This window comes from Pan troglodytes, chromosome X, assembly GCF_028858775.2.
Source record: "Pan troglodytes isolate AG18354 chromosome X, NHGRI_mPanTro3-v2.0_pri, whole genome shotgun sequence".
NCBI classification, from domain to species: domain Eukaryota; kingdom Metazoa; phylum Chordata; class Mammalia; order Primates; family Hominidae; genus Pan; species Pan troglodytes.
Window position 1 is genome coordinate 40595165 of NC_072421.2, and position 12639 is coordinate 40607803.

Sequence of the window (12639 nt, forward strand, 5' to 3'; positions counted from 1 at the left end):
CTGCAGCGGCCTGGGGGCTCTGGGAACCCGAGTGGGGTTCCAAGGGCGAGGCCGTGCGTCAGGCCGTCTTCCAGGCCGAGGGCCTCACTTTAGTTTCTGCCATTCAGTACACATTTATCGGAGGCCTATTACGTGCAAAATTAGGAGGTCCGCGAAATCGGGGTGAAAACCAATTTGGAGAAATCTAAACCAAACAGACGAGCTCGGGCTCGAGGGGCGATGCAGACAGAGGCTCCTCAGCTGCACAAGAGAATTTTCTCTGGCTCAAGTCGGTCCTTCAACCTGGGAAACCCATGTTTGCTAAAGCTGGATTCGCTCTAGGAGAAACCAGGAGCATCTGATGTGCTCAACAGATTCGAGTACAACGCTGTCGACTGGAAAAGGAATTCGGTGTCCTTCGAGCCTCAAAACTTGTTTGCTGATCGCAGATAACAGATTAACTGTTAATTGTCGAAATCGGCCAACCATTTAGTTTATCACTGTTGGGGGCCCCTTGGTATTCGCTGCACTTTTTATATGTAAAAACAGTCTTGGTACCTCCTAAACGGCTTTTGTGTGGCTTTTGTTTCTCTTTCAAATACGGTGTTTTAAAAAACAGCAGCAACACGCCACCCCACCCCCTCTTCAACCAAGCCTTCTTGTTTAAAAAAAAACAAAAACAAAAACCAGGAGGAGAAATAATCTATAGGACAATCCCCCCCCTACTGGTCGGAGCTGGCGTTGGGGCTTTTTACGCAGATCGAGTCGCCCAGGGCTGCGGAGGTAAACAGGCTTTCTGCACCGCTGCTAAATGAATCACGAGGGGGAAGAACCGAGACTGCGGGGCGAGGGAGGCCTCGGGATCTGGGCCGGGAGCCAGGGCGGGGAGGGCGCTGCACGGGGGGCAATGAGGTGGAGGCGGGACCAGGGTTAACCCTGGTCCAAGGCCCCAAGGCCAGGAAAGGGAGAGTAAGGCCGGTGGGCGGTCCAGCCGGAGGCCCCTACTCGCTATCTGCGAGGCAGGGTGAACGCGCAGCCTGGGCCTCCATCCCCAGCGCGCCTGGGCACCACCTGGGGCCGGTCACGCTGCCTGAGCCCATCTGCGAGGAAGGAGGTCACGAGGCACCCCCTCCCACAGAATTTTAACAACTCCAGGCCTTCAAGACGCAGTAGCAGGCCTGGGTCTTCTGATGTTCGTTTAAAGCAAAATGATCGCCTTTCTTCACTGTCCCCACCCCAGACGCCAACAACACCTTGCACCTAGCCGACCAAGCCTGAGTCAAGACCTCCTTCGGTCCTGGGGCTGGGGGAATGGCTACCAATGGGCATCTCTTCTGCAGACTAACAGAAGGGGATATAGCCAGGAAGCTACTATAAATTTATATTTTTCTTCCGGTTTTGTTTTGTTTTTTTGTGTTTTTTGTTTTTGAGACGGAGTTTCGCTCTTTTGCCCAGGCTGGAGTGAAGTGGCACGATCTCGGCTCACTGCAACCTCTGCCTACCGGGTTCAAGCAATTCTGCCTCAGCCTCCCCAGTAGCTGGGATTACAGGCCCCCGCCACCTTGCCCGGCTAATTTTTTGTATTTTTACTAGAGACGGGGTTTCGCCATGTTGGCCAGGCTGGTCTCGAACTCCTGACCTCACGTGATCCACCCGTCTCGCCTCCCAAAGTGCTAGGATTACAAGCGTGAGCCACCGCGCCCAGCCTTCTTAAAATGTGATTTGACCCAATTTAAAGCCTCCCTTTCTTCCCCATTAACCTCCAGTTTGTGACAGATTTTCTTAGAACATTCCAAAGATTCTCTCATTACTTCAGAAACTTATCTCGAAATGATGTAAAAGGAGGTTCAAAGTATTAGGTTGCTTTTGGGTTCCCTTTATCTCGAACATTGTTGCGTAGATTTGAGAAAGGGCTGATTTCTACTTTGTTTTGTAATCAGCAAGTCACTGGTTTTTCTACCTAAGAGAGACTGAACATTAACCACAGTGAAGCAGAAGGGTTGAGCCGCATTTACAAAGTGCCTTCACATTTTGGTCCTCAGAAACCCATCCGAGGGGGACAGAGTAGGTGTTACTGTTCTGATTTTACACATGAAAAGACTGGCCACTCGCCCCCACAAATTTCTGGAAGCTAGTCTTCCTCACTGAACTGGAGCCAGAAGCCATGTGAAGCCTGCCTGCTCCTGCCTACACCCTCCTTCCTCCAGGTCAATGTCATTTAGAATATATTGCATCCTTTTCTTGGATCTGTCTGCTAGGACCCGGGCCACCCTCCTGCTGGAGGCAACCCCGACAGCCCATATTTTAAGCAGCTCTTTTCACAGCCTGCAAACCTCACGGATTGTCTCTTACAACTGTCTGTTTACTCACTTCCCTCCACCCAGTCAATTCCGACTCCAGGCCCGGGAGGACAATTTTAAAGTGTTTCTGCAGACAGACCCTCTGGCCGCGCCGGAAGTGTTTTATGGACCTGTGAGCCGAGTTAATCCCAGGAGGCGCGGCTGGATTAGTCCCGGGTATGGGTGGGGGATTCATGTGTTTAGGTTTAATCCCCATGGGGGGGGCGTAAGGAGAATGGGGGTCGGGTGGCTTCAGCAATGTGTGCCCCCTCCCCATTAAACTCCGAGATTTGCGCTAGAGCGGATGGAAACCGAGGCACGCAGCCCTCGACCCCGGCCAGGCGTGGAGTAGGGGAGCAGGGGGTGCCCCGCGTGGGCGCACCCTAAGAAACCAGTGCGGACATGGCGAGCGAGACCAGAGCGCAGTTGTGTGTGGTTTTTCCCCAGGTTTTTATTCTTCCAGCCCTGTGGAAAGGAGGAGAGCCGCAACCCGGAGAGGGAGCCGGAAAGAAACACTTAATCACCGGCGTCTCGCTGCTCGTCACGCGAAGATGGCAGCGGCTCCCCTGGGTTTCAAGGTTCCGGGAAAGGCGTGTGTTCTGCCTTAAGGCGCGCGGGCTGATGCGCTCTCTCCCTCGGCTCGGCGGCCGGCTCGGGCTCACAGAGCCTCTCTCAACGCCGGCAAGTGCAGCCGGGCCGCCCAGCCCCCAGGCCAGCCTGGCCCCCTCTGGGCCTGGGGTTGGCGAGGACAGCTGGGCGTCTGCGCTGCCCAGCCCAGCCGCGGATCCATGGGGTTTCGCGAGCTGAAAGTAAAGGCTTGAGGGAGTGGGGACACCCACACCGACCCGCGGCACGCAGGGGAGTCAAGCTGCGGCCAATGCAAGACGAGCAGGGTAGACTACTACTAGCGGTGGCCGGAGGCTCAGCCACCTTCGCGGGAGAGGGGATTTACCGCCACCCTCATCCACGCGCAGGCCCCACCGCCCGGTCCTCTCCTCTGATCCCCGGGCCATTGCGAAACACGGAGCGAACAGGTCCTCGCCAGCAGCCGTCATTTCCCGGGAAGATGGGAACCCACAAGCCTGACTGTGCTTCCTAAGGATACTAGCGTGCGCGCAGACCTTGGGGGGAAAGAGGGCAGCGCGGTCTCCCCGACCCGGACTCTTCCCTGGCGCAGCACACAACCGCCACGGGCTTCCGAAGCGCCCGAGCGGGGAGGAGGAAGGAAAAGCGGAGGCCCGGGAGGCGGGCTGCGCGCTTGGAAGCCGTGTGTGTTTATGTGTCTGCGCGCGCGCCCTGGCCGGACGGGTGTTGAGGGGAGAGTGATCGTGAGCAACCCGGAACCAGCAGTCCCAACCTGGACTGACGAACTGGGCTCTCCAGTCCTGGGCCGTGGGGCTCCATGCCTCGGGCTGGCGGGACAAGCGGCGGGGAGCCCGGAGCTTCGGAGCCGCCGCCGGGCATCTAGCCAGCTCCGCGGGAGAAGCCCGGGGGCGCGTCGGGAGCCAGGGGACTGGTGTGAACTAGCCGCCCCCGCAGGCGGACGTTTAGCTCCGGCACCCGGGAGCACTGACACTGGGCGATAAGGAGTTCCTCGGCAATCGGCTGTCCCCAGTCCCCAGTCACCTCCGGCGGACGTGACCGCCGGATGCTATGCAGCTAGGTGGGCCAGGGGGGCCTTTGCATTGCCTTCCCTGACCCCTTCCTTGCCGCGGAGGAGCCACAGTAAGATGCCTCTGTACGACTCTCCAGAACTTTCTTTTGCAAAATAAAGGCCAAATGTTGGGCCTTCTGGTCTCTTCATATTTTCCTTTGGAAGGTTGGGGTCCAGGCAGTCCTCTCGAAACAACCCCCAAACAGATCACTTTCATTACAAAACGCTAGAGAGGCAACACAGCCCTATTTCTCTCTCTGGTCAATCCAGACCCTATCTCTCCCTCTGGTCAATCCAGGCCCTATTATCCCAAGCTGTGCGGCTTTGGGCAAACCGCTTAACAGTTCGGAACCTCGGAGTCCTCATCTGTAAAATAAGACCAATACTATTATCTATACCTCGTAGGGTTGTTCTGAGGATAACATGCCTCCATACATAAGGTGCTTAGAACGCTGCCTCCAGTACAATGCTACGTGTGTTTGTTACTATGATCTGGCACTCCCTTTGGATGGGTAGGGAGTACAAAGTTCCGGGTGAAAGTTCCTGGAAGTTTACATGGAGCCAGTGGTCTTGGCAGGGTGGAAAGGGCACTATTGTATGGCCACTGAAAAGTGAAGGCCAAATGCCCTCAAACTGTCTAGGTCTCCACTAGACCGTCCCATAAAGGCTTGTGTGTGTGTGGTGGTGGATAGGAGGGAGAGTCCTCTTTAATGGTGCTCATTTAGACTGGATTAACAGCAAGTTCCGTCAGGGCTCAGGCACCATTACCCACTCTCTCCCTGCAGCCCTGGGGAAGAGCGCTGGTTTCCAGGACCTCCAGCCTACTCTTCCAGGACACCTTTTTTGATGGCTGAAGGCCACCTCTTTAAATCAGTTCTCGGAGGAGTTGGCCAAAAGCCATGTCCTCTGGGATGTACTTTGGTCTAACACTGGTGCAGGGCTGGCGTATGGCAGGCCTTGTCCCTGGGCCGCTGGCGGGCCACATTTTACTGATGCACAGATGCAAATACCACTTCTGTAGACAGAATCGGTCAGACTTCTAATTTCAAAAGGCTTCCCATTACCTTTGAAATGGGGACTCTGGCAAAAAGGGGAGGAGTTGCGGCAAATAAGAGCCTAGGGAGGCCTCGGCCTCCCCTGCTTGGCCTCTCCAGGGTCACCCATAATTCATTAGGTGAGGCTGCCTTTTCCTTTTCAAACACAACGCAAATGGCCTTTGCCTTAAGTGGCTACCGGCGTTTGCCTAATCACTGAAATGTGCTGGCAGTGCGCTCTAGCTCTCAGTAGATCCTTATCGGAAATGTGCGTGCCAAGCTGCCAGCCCCGAGAAAGACAAAGAACACGGGCGCCTCCAGGTTTGCTCCTGAGGCCTCAGGGTCACCTCTGGGGCTTCCCCTTCACAGCCTCCGGCCCCTACAAGACGCTCCCAGCCAGCCTCCGGAACAAACCCGCAGCCCTAAATCAGAATTCCAGTTCTCGAGCGCCACCCGGAGAGTTCACATTTCCCCTCCTCCGAGGCCGCGTGGTGCGCAAGAAAGAGCCCGAGGGCGGCGGCAGCACACGTCTGGGCAGCCCCCTCCCCGTACCCAGCAGCGTGTACGCAGGAAAAGAAAAAGGCAAGAGAAAAACGTGGACTGTAAAAGCCAAAACGCAGAACCATCTACTACTAACTACGGACAACCCCAGGCGGGAGTTTGCAAGGAGTAAGCAACCCTCTAATAGAAACTACAACTAAAATAATTCCTCTCTTCGCGTTCTATTAAGGTCCTGGAAGGTGGAACGCAAAGGGGACCCTGTCTTCTTAGGACACAGACTGGCTGCGCCGATAGTGCTCAGCCCCGCACCTCCTGAGCATACATTTAATGCTAGGCAAAGAGCAAGTTTCCTATCTACCGTTTGACCAGTTCTCACAGTATTTCTAATTGACTCAACGTGTATTAGATTGAAACAAAAATGATCTTGGTTGGAATATACACGGACAACCTGTATTTAGATGGGGTAAGTTCCTGCAGCTATCTGACCACATTTGTCTGGTCCCTCTGAGAATCCACGTTTTCTAGCCCGAGAAGGGGCAGGCGGCCCTCATGGCGCCTCCTTCGGCGGTTTCCTGGCGAAGCGCCCATCCTCCCCAAGCACCGGGAACGGAGGCCGTCCATATTAATACTCGCGGGCAGCCTGTTCTGACCTATACTGTCATTTTTTCCATCGGTCGGGATCGGGCTGGGGGTGGGGTGGGGCGGGGGCTCTCCTCCGAGGGGCTCAGCACGGATCGTTGGGTTTTCCCCGGCGAACTTAACACGGAGGCAAAAGGGGCAGATGGAAACCAGGCCCCGGCTGGCCCCGCGCGCGTAAGCGCGGCACTCAGCAGCTCGACGCAAAGCCAGGGCTGGATTTTCGCGGCCCGGGCCCGGCGGCCGCCCAGCGCCCGCGCGATCCTCTCTCCTTCGGGTTGAGCAAACGTGGTCGCCTAATTCCGCCCGGGAGACAGCAGCTGTGCGGCGAGAGGGAGAGAAAAAATATCGCAACTTTTCCAACAGAAAGTGTGTGCGCACACGAGAGGTGAAGGCCCACCCCGATTCTGTGCACGTATCGACACAGCATCTAATCAGTGTCACTGCCAGGAATACGCTTCCGCGGCGGGCGACACCGCTGCCCCCGCCAACCTGCAGGAGGGAGGGGGGATGCAAATGGCGTCTCGCGTCGTCCTAGACTCCGCGCAGCACCCGCTACCGCGACTCCGAGCAGACGTTGCAGCAAACTGGGGTGCAGCGTCTGGGGACGCGAACGCGCAGGCGGCCCGAGCGGTCGCAGGGAAGAGGAACTAGCACCACTCCCCGCTACGAGACCGTTCCCCGCCCCCACCTCCGGAAGAGCCGCCCTTACTCGACTGGGGTGAGGGGCGGGAAACTTTGCAAGAAGACTGTTCCGCGCCTTCCCCGCGTGGCACCTCAGAAGAACGTGGGTGGGTTTCCCGTCCGAGGCCAGACCACGCTACCCTACTTTTCCAGGCTTCGGACCTCAACCTCGTGGACTACGGGAGGGAGAGTACATTTCGGGCCACTGCGGGGGGCGGAGGGACACCAAAGACAGGCGTCTTCAAGGGTTCTGGCAGATGGCCAAGTTTGTGTCCTTTCCCTCCCACGCTAGAGTAGCGCACGCCACTTTGGGGAAGCGTGAGACCGTTCACCACCGGCCACGAGGCCACCAATGTCTTCCAGGTGGGGCCGATGGTTTGTCTGCAGCACTCCCTTCCGCCTTGCGGTCCTCGCCTGGCTCCCACAGTCCTGGGGAGCCCCCAGAGCTAGCCCGCGTCTTCCCTCGCCCGCTCTTCCGGGGGAAAGGGAGGCTGTTTGTGTGGTGTGTAGCCCCGCTCCGGCTTGCACCCCCGCGAGCCACCTCGCAGCCCTCTCCGGCCTCGGCCTCACGGATCCCCTCCCGGAGTAGCCCCGCGGGCCCCCCCGCCATGCGTAATGGGGCGCCCCTGGGACGCAGGCGGGGATGGTGGTTCCGGTCGTTCCGGGATTTGCGTGCAAGAAGAAAACAAGGCCGGCGACTACAAGAGCGGCGCCTCCATTCTTGGGGTTCAGACGCCCGCGCAGCCTCCGCGTCGGTTCCGCTCTCGCCCCGGGAGCCCGCTTCCGTGTCCCTGCCCCCGCCCCCCAACGATTCCTCGTCCCGCCCGTGCCGCACCACGCGGAGCTCCGCGCGCCCTGGCTCCCACACCGGTCCCTCCATAACTCGCGCGCCTCCCTCGCTCCGGGCTCGGGGAGCCGCTCGCTCCTAGCGCCCAGAGTCAGCCGGTTCCACCTTCGGCTGCGAGAGCCGCCGCCCCGCGCCACCCCCGCCCGGCCCGGCCCTTGTCCCAGCCCGGCTCCCCCGCCAGCTGCGCCGCCACCGCCGCACGTGACCCGCCCCCGTCGCGGCTTCCGCTGAGCTGCCTGTTCCGGAGCACAAACAATTTTTGCTCTGACGCGGGGTCTCTCGGGGGCCCTGGCGTCCTCTACTCCCTGCTCCCCACCCCACCCCACCCCCTACCTTCCGGGTAGGAGAACTCAAAACAACTCGCTGACCTTCGGGCCGACCAGCTCCGTCTTCCACTGACTCCGGCATTCCGTTCAAACCCAGCAGCCACGGCTTCTAAGATTTCACTCCGCTCTGGGCTGGGGGGGAGGGGGCGAGTTCTCCGGGAGGGGGTGTCTCAGATCGAAAGAGCCACTTCACGCTCTTTCTCCTCCTCCGAGGTGAGTTTTTAGACTATTTGGAGGCCTTGGGGAAACGCGAGCAGCCGCGTGCAAAGGAGCCCCCCCGCCTTCTCCCCGCACATGCAGCCTTGTCTAGTGTGACCCGATTTCCAGGGTCAGCAGCAGAGGGCCTGGCCAGCTTCGGAAATACCACCAAGCGGTGGACTGTGGCACCAGGCAGAGCTGGGGTGGAGGACTGTGCTAAATAATAATGGTAGCTCCTACTCCCGTGGTCTGTGCTAAGTTCTTCACAAGCCTTCCAACTTTACAGAGTGAGAAACTGAGGCATAGGGAAAGGTCAGTCGTGTAAAACTGGGTAAAGCTCAGTTACTCAGCTAAGTAAGTGACTTAGTGAGGATTTGAACCCAGGTCTCTGAGTTCAGGGTGGTTAAACATGCTGTAAGTATGTTACAGTGCATGCCTTGGTATCCACAGTACAAACCTGTCTACAAAACCCAGTGTTTGCTTGAGAGCTGTATATTTGGCGTGTAACATTGTGGCTGGCATATAGTAGGCACTCAATAAATATTTGTGGAATGAATGGGTGTCAGAATAAATGATTGACAGAATCATTGATGACAAGTGATGAGAGAAAACAGCCCTAACCATTGTTCTTCCTAAGAGGAATAAAAACCTCTAGCTGTTTTTTGAGTGTTCGCAGGTAACAGGAAACTCTTATTCAAAAATATATTAACCTCCTACCCCTATCCCCTAGCCAACCACCCTGGTAGTCATTTGAACTTGCTGGGGCACATAGCCAAAGCAGCTTCTACTTGGTCTCGGCCATTTTTTCCCAACCCTGTTCCTGTTCTGTAGGATTCTGCTCAGGGTCAGGCAGCCTGGAACTGCAATTGATGTGATTCTAAACACATAAGCAGCAGGGGAGGAGGGTACACCCGCCAAACGTGGTTCGTTGGCTTCCCTTCTACCCGCTGGTGGGGGCTCGGGGGAACGTGGCTTATATCTCTGTGGTTATTTTTGAATTCACGGACCACCCTGTGCAACTGGCTTCAACCCTCACCAGCTGTGAGGTTGCATCTCGAAGTGTAGGCAGCCATCTACTTTAACCGACAGCTCCGCGATCCCAGTCAGTGGGACCACATCTGTGATTTGAAGAGCTGCCACTGGTGCTCTGTACTGTCCTACTCCTTCTCGTGGCCCAAGAAAGGATGCATTAAAAACACTTATATTTAGATAGCTCAGTAGAATAGATGTTCATACCATATAGTGGGAGTAAGTAGGGTAAAGTTTAGAAAATCTCCCCTGTCCCTACTTCATTTTCTAAACCTTACCAGTTATCCTGTGTTACTAGTTGGGCAACCTGAAATGAGGCCAAATTCCACTTCATGTTACCTGAATGTGAACTTTCTCCTTTCCAATTTGATCCATCCAATATCTATTGACTACTATCCTTCCCTCCCTCACTCCTTCCTTTTTTCTTTCCCTACCCTCATAGTTATCTATTTTTGCTCATGTTCCTATGATTATTAATGGAGAAATGAAAATGTATATATTCTCCAAGTTACGACCCTATCTTGATTATAAGGCTGGGGTTTCTGCCACCTCTTTTTTGGGGGTGGGGGGACAGAGTTTCGCTCTTGTCACTGAAGCTGGAGTGCAATGGCGCAATCTCAGCTCACTGCAACCTCTGCCTCCCGGGTTCAAGCGATTCTCCTGCCTCAGCCTCCCAAGTAGCTGGGATTACAGGTGCGCACCACCATACCTGGCTAATTTTTGCATTTTTAGTAGAAACGGTGTTTCACCATGTTGGCCAGGCTGGTCTTGAACTCCTGACCTCAGGTGATCCACCTGCCTCGGCCTCCCAAAGTGCTGGGATTACAGGCATGAGCCACTGCACCCAGCCTCTGCCACCTCTTTTACAGTCTGGTCTGGAGTGACCAGCAAGACCTCATGACCTCAACTTGTGGCAAGCCCAGGTTGGAAGCATCTGATGATTCCCAAGGAGGTCACAGGCCTCAATCCCACATTGCTGGGTTGTAGTTGAGAACAGCCTTGCCAAAACTCACCCCTCATGCCGAGGGGGCTGGTGACAAGTGATGCTGAACCAGAGGTTTGGGATGCTAATTTGATTTATTATCTGTATACAGCCTGGGGAGGAGAAAAGGCTCATAAAAGTGTTCTAGGCTGGTCATTCTGAATGTGAGCATTTATTTATCTGCAAAGCTGCCGAATATCCCTGCAGGAAGTCGCAGGCGCAGCAACCCCTGACTGCACAGACAAAAGTCTCCCCTTTACACAGGACTGCTTTTATTGTTTCCAACAGCTTTGTGCTTTCCCTGGGGGAAGAGGAGAGTCACATAGCAAGTGTTCTTCCTCTTTTCTCACGCTGCAGAGGAAGTGATGTTGTGGAAACAGTGGCATTAACTTGGCCTTCGAACCACACAGGAGCCAGAGTTGGGAAAAGCTCGGTGCAGGCAGACACTCCTGTGGTTCATTTAGGCCCTGAGAAACTCCAGCCTGGGCCTGAGCGTGGGGGTGATGGGTGTACACAATGCAAGAGAAACCATACTTAGAAATTATTCCCCGGATACAAGGGGCCCCCAAGATATAGATGTTCTTGACCCCTTGAACCTGCTTCCCATTAGGAGTAAAGCCCCCAAGGGATGTATGGAGCATGTTTCATTCATTCTTCACTGATTAGACATTTATTGATTGCCCACTTTGTGCCAGGCACTGTACTAGGCACGCAATGGTAAGCAAGAGACATGGTCCCTGCCCTCATGGAGCTTACATTCTACTTTTCTTGGCACACAAGCAAACAGGGTAGAGGATACAGCCCCTACCATCAAATCCTGCAGTGTCTTTCTCCTTAATATCTATCCTGTCCTCTTCCTCATCCAACTACCCTTCAGATCTTTTTGGACTCTTCAATAAACAGTTGGGCCCCACCCCTCCCCAAACTCATCTCCTCCATCTGATCATTCCACCCACTGCTTTAAGTCCTAGCAGCAAGGAGAGGGAAAGGGGCGCTCCCAGCTGCATCAGCCTCTTTTATAAAGATTTCCCAGAAGTCCCACCCAATGGTTTCCACTGACATCTCATTGGTCACCTCTTTGTTTCTCTTTTTTTTATTTTCTTTGAGACAAGGTTTTGCTCTGTCACCCAGGCTGGAGTGCAGTGGTGCAATCACAGCGCACAGCAGCTTTGACCTCCTGGGCTCAAGTGATCCTCCCACCTCAGCCTCTCAAGTAGCTGGGACCACCATGCCTAGCTAATTTTTTATTTTGTATAGAGACGGGGGTCTCACTATGTTGTTCTAGCTAGCCTCGAGCTCCTGGGCTCAAGCAGTCCTCCTCCTCAGCCTCCCAACGTGCTGGGATTTACAGGTATGAGCCACTGTGCCCAGCCTGGCCACCTCTTGCTGCAAGAAGGAAGCTGCATGTCTCAGTAAGTTCAGGCTGTTATAACAAATTACCAATTTGGGTGGTTTAAACAAACAAAGAAAAAAGCAATTACTTCTCACAGTTCTGCAAGTCCAAGATTACGATCAAGGTGCTGAGAATCGCTTGAACCCAGGAGGCAGAGGTTGCAGTGAGCCGAGATCTCACCACTGCATTCCAGCCTGGGCGATGGAGTGAGACTCTGTCTCAAAAAAAAAAAAAAAAAAAAGAAAGAAAGAAAAAAGAAAAATCAAGGTGCTGGCAGATCTGGTGTCTGTTGAGGGCCTGCTGGAGCCGTCTTCTCATCGCACCCTCTCATGGTAGAGAGCAGAGAGAGGAAGCAAACGCTCTCCTGTCTTTTTTATAAGGACACTAATACCATTCATGACCTAATTATCTCCCAGTGGCCCCATGTCCTAATACCATCACATTGGGGTTAGGATTTCAACATACGAATTTGGGAGGGACATGAATATTCAGTCCATGGCACTGAGAAATGTCATCTTTTAGCTTGGGTACATTGTTATCTCAAATTACGAAGGAAGAGCGGGGGATGAATATTGGTGTAGGCAACTGGCCACCTCTGCTCCTAGTCTCATAGAGAGTATGAGAACATTAAGCATGTGGGTGGAGAAGATTCAGTAGAGACCTTTTGGAGTCTAGTCCTGGTTCACACCCCTGTCGCTGGGGGTCAGGATGCCAACAGCTTCTATGTAGCTGTAGCTACCACCAGATAAGCTAGTTCAATTTTTTTCTCCTGGGAGCAGTGGATTGGGAGAGAGAAGGCTGGTTAGTCAGGACAGGGCTGGCTCCATGGGCAAGCGACCCGTGCAGTCACATGGGCCCCATGCTTGGGGTTATTGCTCTGTAGCTACCATCTTGAAATTCTGGGAAAAAAGTCCGGGCACGGTGGCTCACGCCTGTAATTTCAGCACCTTGGGAAGCCGAGGCAGGTGGATCACCTGAGGTCAGGAGTTCGAGACCAGCCTGGTCAACATGGTGAAACCCCGTCTCTACTAAAAATA

The 12639-nt window shown here is 54.8% G+C and overlaps 1 protein-coding gene across 3 annotated transcripts in view; it reads right to left on the reverse strand.

Moving 5' to 3' along the window:
- BCOR (BCL6 corepressor) overlaps positions 1-8365 on the reverse strand; it is a 126020-nt gene extending 117655 nt beyond the window's left edge. The window contains exon 1 of one of the 3 annotated variants that reach the window (XM_016947534.3): positions 8043-8365. The gene's annotated coding sequence lies outside the window, so the exon portion shown is untranslated. The remainder of the gene's footprint in view (positions 1-8042) is intronic. The other 2 variants (XM_016947536.4, XM_016943431.4) reach the window with 2 other exon arrangements.
- Between the last annotated feature and the right edge of the window lie 4274 nt (positions 8366-12639).